This window comes from Gouania willdenowi, chromosome 7 (assembly GCF_900634775.1).
Source record: "Gouania willdenowi chromosome 7, fGouWil2.1, whole genome shotgun sequence".
Taxonomy (NCBI): Eukaryota; Metazoa; Chordata; class Actinopteri; order Blenniiformes; family Gobiesocidae; genus Gouania; species Gouania willdenowi.
Genome location: NC_041050.1, coordinates 14,628,047 through 14,646,965, shown reverse-complemented (window position 1 = coordinate 14,646,965; position 18,919 = coordinate 14,628,047). Strand labels below are relative to the sequence as shown.

General features: G+C 37.7%; 2 protein-coding genes across 3 annotated transcripts in view; both read left to right on the top strand.

Moving 5' to 3' along the window:
- Positions 1-18,919, top strand: part of LOC114467603 (DNA topoisomerase 1) — a 703,770-nt gene that overhangs the window by 227,331 nt on the left and 457,520 nt on the right. The window lies entirely within an intron of this gene.
- Positions 1-18,919, top strand: part of kcnd3 (potassium voltage-gated channel, Shal-related subfamily, member 3) — a 156,391-nt gene that overhangs the window by 109,726 nt on the left and 27,746 nt on the right. The gene's annotated exons all lie outside the window — the stretch shown is intronic.

Sequence of the window (18,919 nt, the reverse complement as noted above, 5' to 3'; positions counted from 1 at the left end):
ACTCCGGATAGTTCTCCTCCTGTGTACTGCCTGTTCTCCTGCATTAGCATCGCTACAGGTGCTGCCACTCGCTACGCTAACTGCTACTGTGCTGCTGCTACTTTGCGATTTCCACAGAACCAAGCTCATACTTCTTTACCTCAGGATTAGCTTCACTTATTGGCTTAAAAAAAAACCTCCTTGAATCCAACTGCCTTTTTGGGCCGGGCTACCGGACTCAAAACGCCACTCACTTTGTTGTTGTTTTTTCTTGTTCTAATGGTTGTTGTTGTGTACACTAGTTACACAACAACAAAATTTGTGAACGGATTGGGCTGAAATTTGGTCGCTGTAATATATGAATGTGTACGCATCAACGCTCAAGCCTGATTTTGATTTGGGGCCCCAAAATAAAAATAAAACGAAAGTCGATTTCTCATTTATTTGCTAGTCAAATATTACAACGGTTGGTGGTACTGAATCATTCGTACATTCCAATATATAAATTGGGCCTATTACCCGGTGTGTGTCACAGGGGCGTCAGGGTGCCCCATTTTTTAAATGACTACTCCTCCGTTATTTCTCGTTAGATCGGAATGCAGTTTGGTATGAATACTCTATGAATGAATATGATGAGACGCTAGAAGCCCTTTTTTTGAAATGGGGCCCTGGGACCCACCCCCCATGTCTAGTTGTTTCCAAAGTCATGGGAACATAGACGTGTGATATATCGTTTCAAAGGCAATTCAACGTAGATTATGATTATGCCTCGCACAATGCAATGAGGGGTCCATCCCTTTTTTTTTTTGGCAATTTGAATTTTCTCATTTATTTGTGAGTCAAATATTGTGACAGGTGGTACCGAATCATTGACACATACCAATATATGAATGGGGCCCATTGCTCCGTATATGCCATAAAGGCCCCGTTTTTCAAATTACTACTCCTCCGTTAATGCTTGTTGAATTGGGCTGTAATTTCACATGGATATTCTGAGCGGATGTTAAGAGCCTATGAGAGACGTTTTTTTACTCGGTGGAACCGAGTCATTAGACTGAATTCTCGGGAACGTGGTATGTGCTATTTGGCGCTGAGACGTTCAGCGGGCCCAGCCGTGGGGGAACTTGTTTTTTTGTCATTTTCTACCGTCTTTTAAGCTGACAAGACACAATTCTTGTGGAAAATCACAAAGGCTTGGCCTGACTTTTCCATCTCTTCCTCCCTCGCGCTCAGTTTTTACATTCGGTTTTGTGTTAATAATGAAATTTCCAGTGATTTTAATCAATAAAAAACGCAGCTGTCCAAATATAATACTTTAATCAAACATAATCAAAACACCTAAAAGCAAATAAGATACTAGAAAAAAAGTGCTCGTCCAAATCTGGGAGGTGCCTGATCTTGCTCCGGCAAAATTAAGCTCTGCCTGTGTGTATGCAAGTGGCATAACCCAGAACAGTTTCCTAATGTGTAAAAGCAGACTATGTGTGACATTTGCTTCGTGCCCTGGGTGCTTCAGCGGCGCTAAAAGGCCTGTCACTGGACTTCTTGTTTCCCACAGGTAGCTTCCCTTGAGCTCACCTGTTATCTTTCTGCCCTTTGCGCCTGGAGTTTTCCCCAGACTTCCCAGGGTGCTCTCTCTGTTAAATCATGCACACAAGTTTTCACGCACACAAACCAAACCCACATGTCAGTCTCGCCAGGCAGTGAAGTAGGACAGGAGGCTGGGCTGGAGACACCTCTCATGGGTTTCAGTAATGCCCTAGTTTTCTCCTGCAGCCTACTTTTCTCCACAAACCTTCATAACAAACCAACCTTCATCCCCAGACACTGATCCATGCTGACAAGCTGACAGCTGACAAATGTTGCCACGGTTCATTTCTGATGCTATTGACACTGGTCTTAGATGTGCATGTGTGTCTTCATTCTTACCAAATTTCTTTACTGTGGGATGAATAAGTATTGCATTGAAGTAACCATATGAACTTTGTCTTTAATGATATAACTATGTGTTGTATACATGATATTATTAGTCACTTTAAGTTTATTTAATCTTACCATTCACACGAATCAGTGATTGTCTTTTTAGGTTTCCATGTATGTGTTTATGAAGGGGTTCATGTGCATCAATTGGTTAATGGTTCACTTCATGTTTTCAAAGTTTTCTTCATGTAAAAATACACATTTAATAAAAATAAACTATAGTTTATTAGAGTTCATCTTTGCAGATTTAGTGACAATATTTTATCAGGCCTTCGATTTTCTGTTTCAAATTTTTCTGAATTCAGTTCCTGTGTATATTCTTTTTTTCCCGTTATTCGCTTCATTAAATGTCTCAAAATGAAGCCAAAAATTCTTAGTAGAAACTAATTAAGGTAAGTCTTGTAAATTATTTTCTTTTTGATGCTTGAGAAGTCAACAGACGGTCCACTCAAACTACGCCAAATGTTTCGTAGCGCGAGATTTTGCGCTATTTATAAAAAGTCGGTTTGTTTGTCTTCCAAACACTTGCCACATACTTGACAACTCAGAATCTTACTATTCACACAAATTATTGATTGATTGCATGTTCATCAAATGGTGTTTTTTAAATTTTCGTTAACTTCCTTTTATTAGAGTTCATCTTTATGGATGTAGTGACAATACTCGATCAGGCCTTTGATTTTCTGTTTCAAATTTTCCAGAATTCTGTTTCCAGGTATCCTTTTCTTTCCCTTATCTGCTTTAATTACTGATGTACTCAATGTCCCAAAATGATGCCAAAATGTTTAATAGGGATTAATCAAGGTAAGTCTTTTTGATGCTTGAGAAGTGAAAAAATTGTCCACTCAATTTACACCAAATATTTGATAACACAAGATTCTGCATTATATATAAAAAGTGAGTCATGGAGAAGATGTGTCGTATTCTCCCAAAACATGTAGGTGAACTAACTATTCTATTTTCTTCTATTTTTGGAAGTAAATTCCGTGATTTCTGTGTGTTTTCCGTGATCACGGAAAATCGGAGGCCCTAGTTTTATTAGTATTTACAGATATTTAGGCTCCACTGGATTTTAGTAGATGCTAAATGGTGATGATGAGAATGGTCCTTATTTTCCAGCAACTTTAGAAAGGCTCTTTTCATCCAAATCTGTGCAAACTTCCATCCATCCAGCAAAGAGTCTCACGGGCAGCAGTCTCAGCAGAGATACCCTTACCTGCCTCTGCTTACATTACTTCAATATTTCATTAAAAAGTTAGATTCTCAACATCCTGCACGGATTTACCCTGTTTCAATGTGATGTTATCACTGAAACGCTGAGCTAACACTCATTCATAGATCAGTTCAGTCTTTGTGCTGGACACTGATGAGAAGAGCTATGTTGACTATGTTCAAAGTCAACAAGTCAAGTAGCGTAAAGCAGTTTAGCCTGAGACAAGCCGCAATGTGACAGAGACACCTATGATGTAAGGACGAGCGGCAAATGGTGTGCGTCAGTTACTGTTTGTCCCTCGGTTTACTTCAATGATAAATAGAGATCAGACTTTGTAGGATGTTTTGTGCTGTGCTGTGGAAAACTTGCTACGCAGCTATAGAGTGATAAAATTGCTTCGTAACACTGTGACCCATCAGGTATAATTGATTTCATTTTAATGGGTACAATTTTCACCTGCTAAGTTGATTCAGCGCTAAACATTAACCTTGCCTGTCCTGCTCCTATAAACGTGTTTTGATACCAATAATTGCATAATATAGCTCTACTCCAATGTAATCTGGCCTTTGATATTAGTATAACCATTTTAACTGTAGCCACATGGTACTTTGTATGCTGCTCAGCATTGCAGCACTCACGAGGTCCCCATGACAACAGGAAAAATCAAGGAGAGGGGGATAAGCACAGCGCCTGGTATTGAGGACGGATGAGTAACTCTTTTGTTTTTTGGGCCAGACACTTTGAATTATGATGGAATACCAGGACAAATCAGGAAGAAGATGTTATGTAGAAAAAGAAGATGGACTTTCTCTTCCATTAATTCACTCATCCATCTTCTACAGCCGCTCTCGACCCTATCTGAGCTTCCTTGGGGTGTAAGGCAGAACACACCCCAAATATGTCACCAGGCCCCTACAGGGCCAGTGGTGTCCTTTCTCTCATGCTGATACATGATTTTTTTTTTTTACAAGCACAACAGTTAAATAGCAAATGTGTGAAAGCTATGGCTGTGGTGCGTGGAGTTCTGCCTCGCCTTCATATGGGAATACAGACACAAACAGAGAACCAGAGTTTAATTAATTTAATCTCCGTTTGGTAAAGAGTTCAATCACGCATGACCTGCTGCAGCAGTAGGATCTCTGAGAGGGTTTCAGCTATTAACTTTGTTAAAAGACTGGCCACCCATTGACGTGCCGAAATGATGGTTGCAGCTTTTTTTGTGGAAACACTGAGCCAGAAAAAATAATTTGATCAACTTTGTCCAATATTGTGTTAAAGTTGCAAGCTATACAATAAATAAAATACTTTGGCACATTGTGAAAAATTCAGTATGAGTCAAACACATTTGTACACAAAATCCATCACTGCAGAAGGTTGTGTTCTGGCTGCACAACTGAGGCACAGCATTCCTACCAAGTTTTTAAAAATGCAATTACCGTGGCCTGAATGGGAAGCAATAAAGATCCGACTAAATCAAGTGTGTTTATTAATTTATCTGTTCTTCTTCTGTCTCGTCTAGTGTTTGTCTTTGTTCGGGTCACGTAAAATCCCCGCCTCCTCTTTTTCTCCTTGACACCATGATTAATTATTACAAATTTGAAGTTCTCTTCCATGAATTTCATGTATTTTTCATCTTTTACTTCTGCTCCCTTCTAACCTCCATGGCTGAGTAAAATATAAAGTACAGGGAGTGACCGTTCGGTCACCTAGCTTTTGTGACCCTAAATATATTGAAGAGTGAAGACGACTTTGAACTCCAAGAGATTGACCTTTTGTTTTCTCACCTCCCAGCTGTACTTCACCGCATAGTGTTGCTTCTTTTCATGTTTGTACATCAGTAACCACACAGACAATACACAGGGGAAACAAAGGAGGGATTCAAGTGAACTGGCAGCATCCAGTAAACATCATGAATAATACATTTACTGTATAAATGTGTGCTTTAAAAAATAAAACTCACATAATTTTTTAAATACTATTGGAGTTGGACCAACTTCAGGTAACACATGTAACGTCCCATATGCCATATTAATATTTACCCACAGCACGCAATAAAATCCATAGTTAAATTTAAAAAATTATTTAACACATTTTTTTTTTGACAGTTCTCAAAACAATAAAACAGTCATAGTATTAGGGGTGTCACAAAATATTGAACTCACGATACGATATGAAATACGATACAGGGCTCACGATACAAAATACTCACGATACGATATAAAAAATGACAAAAAATATCCAGTGAGGACAAACAAATGTATTTTTACAATATAGAATATGTGGTGATTACATGTAGCTTCCACTTGAAATAGAATAATGACTTAGTCAAACACAAACAATTTCAATGACATATTTCCTACATACAAAATTGTAGCCTTTTCTGCTTGTCGTGAATTTTCAATGTAACAATGAAACCCAGAAAACTGTGAGCATGCAAGACTCTTGCTCTTTATTATCCATTAGGTATTCACTGTGTCTTTTTTTTAGGTTTTGTCATTGAAAAAAATTACTGTCACACACTATTTCACACACAATAGGCTAGATTGCTAACCTTCTGACTCAGATATTTAGCAATTTGGCCAAATTCTATGTTGTCTCGGTTCCAAAGGAATAAGTTAAAACCATGTAAAACATTGTTTTTAAGATTCATGTTTTAAACATGACTGATTACTAATCATTGTACTCAAACCACACACATGGCTACTAAGCTTCAGCCCCGCATCTCTGCCCCTCCGAACCAACACATCAGTTCCGGATTGAAGGGTCCATCTTTCATTTACCAACAGACACTGCTGCTTTCATTCATACAATGACTCATATCACTCTTCTGAGGCTTTCAAGGACTTTAGCGCTTGTAGAGATAGAACTATTTCTATGAATGTGTAACCCCCCCCACACACACACACACACTAGAAATACAATATAACCCTGATATGCACAAAATATACAAGTCACACTCTAAAGACACACTTTAAGTAAACAGCAACACACAAAAGAAGCAAGTTATTCCTTTTGTTTTCAGTGCAGGACATCCTGGCTCAACATACAATGCTGCAAATGTTCATTATTTTACTGCCTGGGTCAATAAGTCACCCAGAGACCCAACTGTTGAATTTCTAGTCAATATTTTAAAACAGTTTTTTAGCAGGGATTTACCAAGGATTATATTAGCTTTTCCCCAACAGCTGTCAAGTCTCAAGAAAAAAAACAAAAAAAAAAACAACTTGCTGCCATTACAATCTAAGCGTGTATCTGGTTAGAATTAACAATTACAAAACTGTCATTGTGTTGCAGCTTGCTGATAATTATATGAATACATCTGTGCTACAGTTGAAGTATTAAGAAAGATCTGTCATTTAATTTTCAATTGCACTGAACCCAAGAGACAAAAGAGACCGTCTCATTTGTGGGAGTCACACATGTTCAGTTATTGTTCACAGCTGTTTTTTCTGCAATCTTGAATGAATCTGAGTTATTTATTTTAATATCATAACATAATAACATAATTACACTTTTCATTCCAAGTCAAGCTTTGTCCAATTGTTTTTGATCACAATGTGTTACAACTATAGTGCGTGAAGTTAACAGATAATTAAGATAATCTCTCATATTTATTCCTAAGTTAGCGCCATTCAATTTTGCAGTAACAATCCTTAGTGTACTGTATTCTTGCTGGAAGAATTCAAACTATAAATATGGGGATCTTTATCAAATTTCACAGTAATAAGATGTTTACAACAGATAATGGGCATTTTTAATAAGATTATGATGACTATTTTGCATTCATGTATTATAACTTTTGCGCAGGAACATTCAAGATATTTGTGCAGAGTAAATTTAATGCAGTTTTGGGATAAAACACTGAGGGGTGGATTCACTAAAGGTTTAGGGGTATTAAAACGTGTGCAAACGTCACTTTATGTGCTAACAAGGAGTACAAAGCCAGGAGTACGACGCCACTGCCCTTCCCAATGTGCCCTCAATTTATTTAACAAGAACATAGTACAACTGAAAAGTAGGTGCAAACACACACGCAGAGATCATCGCTGCACTAAATTTGGACAGAAAACCCACCAGAAATAAAAAATGGCTCCAGTTGTATGCGTGCGTGTGGATCACACGTGCAATCAGCCTCGCACTCACAGTCACATCCACACATGTTTCTCTACAGCAGGATGAACAAAGAATATCTATCTATCTGCTGTAACTCATCCGTTTTTTTTTATTATTATTATTTGTTTCCTTTACTAACACCTCCAATTCTGCTGCTTCAAATTTTTATTTTCGCTTCCGCGCACTCATGTTCACCCTCCATGTTCAACACAACACGTACAAAACGCTCATTTAAATAAGGGCGGTCTGCACCAGTTCTGCATGTGCACTAGTCATTGCTGCAATCTTAGTGAATTCCGCGCAGCAGGTGAGGAAACTGTGTCACTAAATAATTTAGGGAAGCAACTGAATTACCACCCTTTATTTCAATCTTAGTGAATCCGCCCCTGAAGGTTTACATTTACCTCCTATTAGACAGAACAGGCTTTGCTAAACTTTTACGCTTTGTCCCAAAACGCATGTTTCTCAATGAAAAGTTGTGGAAATCTTATGAAATTGTAAAGTGGGTTGAAAGTACTGAAGTTTGTCTAATGTGTGTGTGTGTGTGTTGGAGAATAATGGTGGCTAACCCTCAATGTGATTCAGTCTGAGATTGGTTGTGAAGTGAGTGATGATAACGACCTCTCCTCTGTGTGCAGAGCGGTTCAGTGCGAGAGTAATTCTCTTCACTTTATCAAATTTTCCATGAGTTTTCATTCTCCTGGTCCCATCTCACCACTTGACAAATGCAAATGAAGAAATAACGCATAAGCCTGCCTGGCAGTGAAGAAATCTGATCTTGCCATGAGCTCCCACATGTGGTGCACTTAATTTACTTACTGGTAATATTTTGAAAAAATATTATCAGATTGTCAGAAATAAGTTAGTAAATGTTTTTGTTTCTTCTTTTTTTTTTTGAATGAATAAATGTATTACTTTAGAGCACAGATTGTATTTGTGTTATAAATATACTGTTACAAAATGTGTCAACGGTGTTTAGCTGGTGCAAAATTAGCAGTGCAAAAATAGCAGTGCAAAGATTGTGATGGAGACATGTCGTCAAATATCACTCATCTGGAGTCAGATGCACTCAATATGTCGAGCTTTTCATATTACAGCAATGGAACGTTCATTTATGCCTTGCTGTGTCCCCCGAGCGTAAAGTCCCACATTGTATATATCAAGTACTAAACTTCATACGTCATATTAACGTTATACAAATAAGGAGGGGCTGCAATAGCTGGTATTAAGTATTTTACATCATTTTCACCAATCTCTATTCAATTTTGGCAGATTGGGTTTTAAAATATTTAACATTTTAAACATCCAAAAAGAAGCCAGAAGAAGTTGATGCAAGGCAAGATTAGGTTTTGAGATAAAAGCCTCCGATAACTCTAACTCTACTTATTTTTAATGCACTACTCATAGTAAGCATGTTCTTACTGAAGATAACATTAAAGGTCATATGTCATGCTATTTTTCACCCATCTCCATTTGTTCTAAGAACCCCAAAAACACAGTATTTGAGGTTTATTTTCCCAAACTCGCCTGTTTTCCAGAGTTTTAGCCTCTGAAAAGTCACTTTCTGAGCAACTCCACACAAACAGGCTGATTTGCATCCAACTTATGCATATTCATGAGTGGGCGTGTCTATAGACGGGGCACTGACTTCCTCCTCCCTGCACGATGACGTAGGGCCAGAGGATGGCCCGCTCTCCTCCCACCCACTCCATAGCTGAGCTTATGCTGCTTTATAAACACCAGACAGAGCGTGGGGGCGGGGCATTTGCCGATACATACATAGACTGTAGAAAATACATACATAGCACTGCGCAAAAGACGCTGAAATGCTCACCTTTGTGGGTGTGTCTGTTTACATGTCAATCACGGCAGAGAGCTTGCTGGAGGCGTGGCTTCTCCAGCTCAGTGCCGCGTCAAATTCGTCATCAAAGTGGGAACTCGTCATCAAATTGGAGCGAGGTGTTTGGGCTCACCCTGCAGTAAGAAAGGAGTAAATCACCCTCTAACTAACAATTGAGGGAATCAATGAAAAAACACTTTGGGCATGTGTATGAAGCCCAAATAGCACTGAAATAGCAAGATGTTTAAAGCACAGAAAAGTCGATTTAGCTTAACATGGGTCCTTTAAGTCCCACGTAAATTTACAATTCTCAGCCTGTCGAGTAACACATTCATTGACTCTCCAACCAGCTGTCATTATCAAGTAATTATTGAGAAGCCTCACAAAAATAAATCTTTAAAAATGTTACTTGAACAAAAAAAAAGAAATAAAAAAACTTTTGCAGTTAACTTAAGACCTTTTTAACGAGGACCTTTTTTTGGTTATTTACTTTGCTTATATATTTCCTTTTATTCATCTTCTTGAGCCGCATTTATGGGTTATGATGATCTGCTGGTCTTTACCGCCAGCTTTCAAAGAGTTAAACCTGGACAAGGGTGATAGTCCATCATAGGTGGACAACCACTCACTCCCATTCACAATCCAGACTCCAATTACCCCAACATACTGGTACATGTTTTTCAGATGGTGTTGACCGAGTGCCTGGAGAAAACTAGGGGATATTTGTGGGACTCTTTGTGAGAAATTGCAGGATGTCAGAAGAATGGAGAGTAATTCTTTCAACAATGTGTGATTCAGAATGACTGCAGTCATGTGATATAAGCACAGAAACATTTCTAGCCCCAGCAAATATTGTGGAGTTTCATTGAGTTTGTGATTTGGGTGGACCTGAGATGTCTTCATATTAATTATTTGGTCATTTACACAATGGTTATTGTTTTCTTTGTCAATTTTACTTTCCCCTTGTGGGTCAAATTGAATGCTTTACAAGGCTAGATTTGGCCCCCGGGGATTTCAGTTTGACACATGGCCAAAATAAATTAATGAAATATAGAAGAGAATTCAACTCACATTATATTGTACCTTATCGACACTATTAAGGTATCTTTTTGAGGATTATTTCCCGTACAGTTTATGACCACCTCTATCATTAGCTGTGATACTGTTTGGTTCTTGGGATCATTGTCCTAGCATTGCTTTAAACTGCTGGTCTGATTGCTCACACTTGTTCCCTCTTATCTCTGCCTGTGTTCTTATCCGTGTCACTACCTGTTGCTCCTGCCTCTTGTTGCCTCTGACTGTTCCACAGTGACATTTGTGAGGGTGATTATAGATGGCTGTCCCATCCCTGAAGAGCCATGTGTCATTGAAGTTGCTTCCATGTGACTGACTGGCTGTGAAATGCCAGGTGAGAGTACAGATGGATGAATGGTTGAGGGTTGGAGGCCTGGTGAGACAATCTTTCACTCTGCCGAGTCTAAAAGAGCCAAGCTTCACTGATCTGTGACAGGTCTATTTGTAGAAATGAAACTCTGCTGCTACTTATGGCTATTTTTAAGAGACAACTTCAATCGTGGCAATGATAGTGACGTAGACATTTGTCAACGTGGGTATAATTGTGAAAGCATCTTATTGAATGTGATTAAATTACACCTAAATGCCTATATTTCCATGGTTTAGGGTTCATTTGTCTTTACTTTGATGATAATCACATAGATGCACAAAAACTGCAAGATTAAAAGTCCCTCAGTGGCAACTTCATTAATACATAAATGTCATACTACAATAAGTCCAACTTTTCTTGTACCTTAAATGTATGCTCATTGGCAGTACAGTAGCTCTCCATGGTGCTGAACAAGACAACAAAAGGAAAACATTTCGAAACACAACGATGTCACAACAGCAACTGTGAGACATTGATTTAGCCCAGGGGACACCAGCACGGTACAGTGTCTGCGGGCCCCAGGAGCTCTAGTCACCAATGAGCTGCATCTAAAATCTGATTTACTTTCCAGGATTCAAACTCACAAAGATAAATACATATGAGATGTAGTTAGTACTCTGCAGCATTTTCTCTGAAACATTATGACATATGTTTAAGTGCTGCTGATTTGGTGTATGGTCAATGATATGTTTAATAAGATGCATTTTTCAAAACGCAAGGTGGAGTTTCATAAAATATGACATAATTGTTACATTTTACAAATGCTACATGTTATATGATTAGTTCAAAGTTGTTTGTTAGTAGTTAGTGAAATAGGAAGATGATAATTTTCTATGAAATGTTGTGAAAATCAAGCAATTGCATAAATTTTTATGCAATTGCATAAAAATATTTTAAGATACTGCTAGTTTTCCTTATTATCTTACCCTCTAGTTAAAGTGAAACCGTGAAAACATATAGTATTTAATAAGCTTTTTTCTAACTGGTAGCCCTCAGAGCTATACAGTAGCTATGAAGTAGCTCATAGTTTCACAAAGGTTGGTGAGCCCTGATTTAGTGCAATAACATTCCAGATCACAAATTGGTTAATACGCGACGTGGTGGAAGTGCTGGACAAACAAGTTTGCTCAATAGAGACACCACCTTCCATCCACAAAGCATTCATTGCCCTAAGAGGTTATAGTATTTTTTTTCTGTTTTTCTTCAACAAAACAAACATGGGTACTTTTATTTAATAATATACAGAAAGATGTTTTGTAATTATTGTTTTTTTTTTCCTCTCCCTTTCAAATGTTCAAAATAAATGATTTGGAACAAATCTTGTTGACACAGAAGGCACGGTTAGTATATTCTCTGGTAAATGAAATTTGATTGACATTAAAAAAGAAAAGACTTGAATTACATGATTTATTTTCCTTTTTTTCCCCAAGCTCAAGATGAAATGAGTTTAAACCGTATCTTTCTTCTTTTGTCCATTTTCTTTTCTGCAATTGTCCCACCTTAGGTTTCTCTTTTTTGTAGAGATTTGAACATGTGCTGAGTTTATCTGGAAACTCCTACAGCTAAAAAAAAAACATCTAAATTGACTATTTTGAGTGAATATGTGTTTTCTTCTTTTACATTCTACCTGTTTTTTGCCCTGATGTGGTTGAGTTTGACTCTGCAACCTTGAAAAAAAATAGGAGATGATGGATGGACGACTTGCAATAACTGTTTTTTCCAAACTGAATTACTCGAAGAGTCACAAATATAAGGAACAAACACAGCTTCTCACTAAACAATAGTGAATTCACTGTGCTGCCTCAAGTAGGTGATTTCATTCCTGGAGGGCTAATTCCACCGCTAGGAGTCCAAACAGAATCACTTCGGCTAAATCTGAGGAACCTGAGGAAAATTGCAATGGATTCTCAGGGGAGTTTTTCTGTAAATGGAAATCCAAACATCAACAGTGACTTTCTGGGCTTTTTTGCACTCTACAGCTTCCTTTTTTTTTGTTAAACTATTGTGACTCTACCATATGAGATCGCCCTATATACATAAACCTGTAAAATAATCAGAAATGTTCAGACTAATACATATTAATCAGAATCAGAAAAAAAATGTATTCATCCCCGCGGGATAATTGGAAAGGCATAGAGCAGCATATATATATATATATATATATTTACATAAAAATAAAACAGCATTAATAATAATAAGTATAAACACATATGCAGAAAACAAGGAGGTTGTAAGGTAAACTGAATAACAAGGTGCAAATTAATTATATGGTGCCAAATGCTTATGTATGAGTTAAATATATTAAAATTAATAATAATAATAATAATAATAATAATAATAATAAAAGTATATATACATATGTAAACAGATGGGGGTTTTTTTTCGTGTAGAAATCTGTTCTATTCTTTACCTCATCCATGCTGACAGTTTTATTATAATCACACAATTTGAAACTTGTCATCAGAGCTGTTGTAAAAACATTTCCACGCTCTATTACTTGATCAGTGCCTCTTTCATCGTGACATTTATGTGTTGCACCACACGTATGAATATATGTGTAGCTATTTAAAGGCTTGAGCCCTGCCTGGCTGGCTTGACATGACACCGCTTGTCATCGTTACAAATCTGAGCATCTGTCAGTCCCCAAACCATCTCCGCTAAGCCCATCTATCACACACACCTTTACGGTAGCACTCAGTCCCACTCAATAACACCTCCACCCCCAGTCCATCCTACACTTTATTAATGTAACCCATGAGGCTCTGGAAAAACCTATGATTGGATGTGACAACTCTGACCGTGAGCTGACCTGTTCAACCTGACCTCAGTGTTGCATTTGCCCGTGCACGCTTTAATGTTTAGTAAACCCCCGGCTCGATGTGATGGTACGTGTTTATAACAGAGAGGGAGGAGAGGGTAAGAATTGATGGAGAGATAAAATAAAACACTCAGTGTATCTGCTGAAAAGATATCAGTGTTCTTCCTCACTCCCCTCTCTCTATATCATCATCTCACAGCCTTGGATCAGAGGAGTAGAAATGTCCTCTTCATCCTCTAATCATATTCACAGACATGCATATGCACCTCATCTCACCACATTTTTTTTTTTTTTTTTTTTTACACATTTTCCTTCCCTTTCTTTAAAGCTTTTTTTCCCCTCCTGTGCCATTTGGAGAGCTCAGAAATAGTATCATCAGAGACGGGCCAGCTTTACTAAATGGGAGCAGCAAATTGACTGTAGTATTAGAAGAGAAGGGCCACTATCAGGATATCTGATCGGATCCATTAAAGGAAGCTTTTGCAGATGAATATGATTAGCGCTACATTCCTCCTAATGGAAACATCTTGTGAAGAGGGGAGGGAGACAAAATGTTTGCTGTGATACTGCCTTTGTACCACTGATGGGTTTGTTATTGCCTAATTTGGGTAGAAAGACCATTAGAGTTGTTGCAGGGGACGATAAATGGTCTCTGTAAGTATAGTGTCAGCTGAGACTGGAGACCACGGGTTCACTGTGTGTGGGCAGCACTTTACTTTGTTGATGCAAAAGCCACCATCCTCCTAAATGGCTTTTTGGTGAAATCAGCAAGGAATGAATATGAGTTTTCCTTCAGAACAAACTAAATTAGCTTTTTTTGTGTGTTTGCTGTGACTGTGTGTATGTATGTTTTCACTATCTCCAACAGACTGTGACAATAGTGCTTTATTAGATTATAAAATGAGTGTCATGAGCAGAACATTATAGCAAAATACTAATCATTTGTAAAGAAGAACCTCTTGAGTATTGTTTTTCAAGGAGTCTTCAGATAACAACCAGCACAGTCAGAGAGCGGGATAGAAAGTATTAAAAGATTAGGAACTCTATTAACTGTATTGGACTACTTGTTGTATTACAATTCAAATTCCCTGTGACTTTTTTTTTTTTTTTACCAAGGAGGTAATATTTGTTTGACTGTTTGCAGGATGATGTCAAAAGTCATGTCAAAACATTTTAACCAAAGATAGACTTTCTACCATGAATGAAAGATCCCATTTATTTGGAGGGGATCTGAATCAATATACTGATTCTGGATCAGTTTCAAAAATCGAAAAGTCCCGATCTCTCATCTTTCGCAAAAATTCATATATCGGTTCCTAATTAACCTATCTTTATTGGTTGGCTCCTCAGTAACCCTGCCGAGTTGCATCTGTATCAAATCCTGATTGTGCATTTCATCATGATTTTTCAAAAAAATTGGGGTGCCCATACAGTACATTTGGACCTACTGTATTGTTAATAATGGGGATTAAAATGTCTTTGAAGTGTGAATGATCACGGTGTCATGATCAGGATCACTGATTCAGATAAGTGCCTATATCTGGCAAAGAGAAGATTTGACGCTCAGCAGAGGGCTCTTATGATCTCGGTTTTACACTGTAAGCTTCCTACTGCATAGTATAACTACAGTAAATATTTAAACCACTGAGGTTAGATATTATGTTGAAGGTTAAAATGTATGTAACCAATTGGTTAATAATAAATGGGTCCGTTTTTCTCATACCTACTGTTGCTGACTATTGTTCTCTGTTTGAGTAACATCACTTGATCAAGCCTTTTCTATTCTAACATTCCACACTACAAAATAAGTAATAAAAGTTTGTAGGATTCGTGCTGATATTGTATCGGATCGGTATCAGTATCGGCCAATACTCAAGGCTGCAATATCGGTATTGTATCGGAAGTGAAAAAGTTGTATCGGGACATCCCTACAAATAAACCTATTAAATTGTTCATGTACGAATAAGGCCTTATTAATTAAAAGTGTGCTTTTTCACAGATTTCAATGCTATTTACAAATGCTGGAAAAGCTCCATGTTCCATGATTTCCAGACAGCCAAAAAAAAATTACATAGTGGCTTTGTTTGAAATGGCCTACTAACGTACTACTCATACTAAGTTTGAGGTCAAAATTAGTATGTAGTGCCTTCACATTAGATAATATGAAAAGATTGAGTATGCAAGAAATACCTGGATGTACATATACTATATTGGGACATTTTTGAAGCATGCACGGTGGACACACTAGTCATACTCAACCAGCCCATGATGCATTGCAAGCAGAACGTAAAGTCGTCCTGGGACCGGTTTCAAGCTAAAAGTCAGACATCCCCTTTTCAAAACAAAAGCATCTCTTCTTGTCTTCCATTGGTCTTTAATATTTTTGTAAATAGGACTCTTGTTTTGAAGTTAACCGGAAGTTAGTTAGTCAGTAGCACAACAGCAGGTCTCTGAAAATCTCTGAAATGTCAATATGAAATGCTTTTCTGTGAGTTTTATGGATCAAATTACCACGTGTTGACAGTGTTTGGAATAACGGCGTTTAAAATAACGGCGTTAGGTAACGGTGTTTGTTTTTCAGTAACGGGGTAATCTAACTAATTACTTTTTATGCCGTTACAACGCCGTTATAGTTACTGAACGTTAAATGCGGTGCATCCCTGGCTTCTTACGCAGCTGTAGTGAGGAGGTGGGTTAAAAACAAGGTGAGCGATTATGATTGGCTAAGGGGGCGCCATGTTCCATGGTAGCCAATCAGAGCCAGTGTTTTTACTCATGTGCCAGCAATGCGCCACACACACACACACACACACACTACAGATTTGATGAAGCAGCAGAGATGGCGAGCGTGGAGCAGTCCGATGAAAAGTTGGCATTTTTAAGGTGGCGATACAAACACTACTTTAAATTAATTGTGGTCAAAGGCAAGAACGTGCATGTGAAGTGTTCATTATATCAAGGAGCGAAGGCTTTGTCGACATCCGTTGTAAGCAACTCGAATTCAATGAAGCGCCTCACGACACACGCATCTACTAAAAAATCTGAATTCTTTGACATATAGCAACTTTTTTTTTAACAGTAATGCAAATAGTTACTTTACTTGGTAATGAGTTACTTTTATTATAGAGTAATTCAGTTACTAACTCAGATACTTTTTGGAACTAGTAGTGAGTAACTATAACTAATTACGTTTTTAAAGTAACGTTCCCAACACTGCATGTTGATATTAGGGATCGACCAATATGGATTTTTTTTAGTCGATGACCAATACACACCACCGATTTTCTTGAGACGATATTTGGAGCCGATACTACTTTTGATCCCTCAATTTACATCATAAAAATTACACAATGATGATAACAAATGGTACAAGTCTCAATTTTAAAAAAAAAAAGGAACATTATTAAAATGAACAAAGGTGAGGTAGAATGACACCAAGTAAAAAATATTAAACAAATAATAAAAATGGGATGTAGAACAAGAACAAGTAAAAAATAGAGTGAGACATCTCATGAAATATTATGAAAGAGAACTGTTCGTCCTTGTCCTGAAAATAGCTTTGACAAAAGTTGGCCTGACTGAAGATATATTTTATTAACAGGATTGAGTGTAAAGATATATAGGTATAGTGTTAAACACAAAACCAAACCATGAATAATAGTCCATTCCAACCAACCCCAGATCATAAATTAGCAGAGGAAAATAATGTGATGTGATGCGCATCAAGCAACAAACTGTTCAAGTTTCTTTTCTAAATTGCATCAACATTAACAGGAATAAATATTCAAACAAGTAGTAAACTGCTTCTCAAAGTTTTAAAAACTTCTTCTTAGCACTGAGTGAGAAGCAGAGAGAGAGGGAAAGAAACACACACATACACACACGCCAAACCTCCAGCCAGCTGCTCGTTAAATACAACAGCAACAACAACACGTGGAACCAAAGTTAAGTTAAACAGTTACAAGATGCTTTGAAAGTTTAAAACTTGCCGTTGGGGTTGAAGAGCTTCCTTCACGTTCTGCTAGTGGGGGGAGGGACTCTGCACTCTGCAGCCTCTGCCTCCACAACACGGGGCAGCCTGTGGCAGCCGCTCTGTATATAAAGTGGATCGGCGAATGCAGCAGCGCGCATCGGCCGATACACGTAAAACACGCAAAAATCAGTCGATCACTAGTTGATATTCTGCTTGATCACTTAAAATGCTTTCAGAACTTTCAAAGGTGGCGAATCAACAAATACATTTAGACTCAGTGTGCATCCGGTTTTTGTCACTGTATGTTCAAAATGCATCTTGGGAAACTTTGAAGTATACTTCAGTGGGAACGGTCATTATCCTAATCCTCCTAACCATACTTATAGTATATAGTAGACAGTATAGAGTTGACAGTTTGTAGTGTAATGTACAATGTGCCATAACAAACAGCCCATGTCTTAGATCGCCTTCATTCACTGCCTTACTCCCATTGGGTTTATTTATGCATAGTGAGCAAATGGGAAAACAGGGCTCATACTGTATACCGGTATATGTTTTTTTGTAAGATTTTCTCTTTGAAAATATTGTTACTTGTTACTAAATAATTGTCTATGGTGGTTCATGTGTGTGTAGCTTAGTGGGTGTGTATAATCTTGTGTTTTCCTGACACTTGGCTTAGTTTTGCAGAGCAGATCAAAACTCTTACTTTCTTTTTGTGGCTTCCCTTTGAATAAAAGCTGATCGATTTCTTACATCAATCATTTCTCATGTGTTTCAATCTCCATGTGTAAGAAACTAGACACCTTGGCATCAGTTACTTTATGGTAAAATAAAGAAAGTTGTGTGTCTTTCTAATTAGGTTATCTCTTTTTAAAATCAATATGAACTGCAGAATACGCTATAAAGGACAGCATATACTGTATGAGTTTTTATATTTGCATGTATAACTGTTATTATCTCGATTCTTGGAGGCTTTGTCTCAGCTGTATTGTGGACTAACCAGTGCCTGTTCTCATAAAGTTGAACCTCTTGTTTAGCTGAAACAAATCACCTTCTTTTTTTACTCATGAATAAGAAATGAGGACCAGTAGAAATAGATGTTGCTTTTCTAACATGAGCCGTGCACTTTCACTTTGTAAGTTTCGCTCTCCTCTGTCCTCCACCCACTCTGTTCATCCTTGATTCATTCTTCAGCTTCTTCCTTTAGAATGAAGAAAATTGAATATCGTAATTGCAGTTGTTTTATCTGTCTCTGAAAGAAAGACAAATTGGTTTTGACTTGCAAATATTTCATAGTGAATAGAAGCAAATGACTTTTGGGAAACAGTCCTGGTATTTCCTGTGTCCTTCTCCTCCACCGCTCTAAAGGTTAATGGTATCTACTCTTAGTGAATGAGATGGTGGACTTATCTGAAACCATGCACTGACAAAGGGGATTTGGATGAAGGCTCCTTTCTCCTCTGTCAAGTTTGCAGGTTAAATTTTATTCTTGGTGTGAGGATTTCAGCAGCAGAGTGAAGCTTAAAAAGAAGGTGAAAGCTGAAATGAGAAGAATGAAA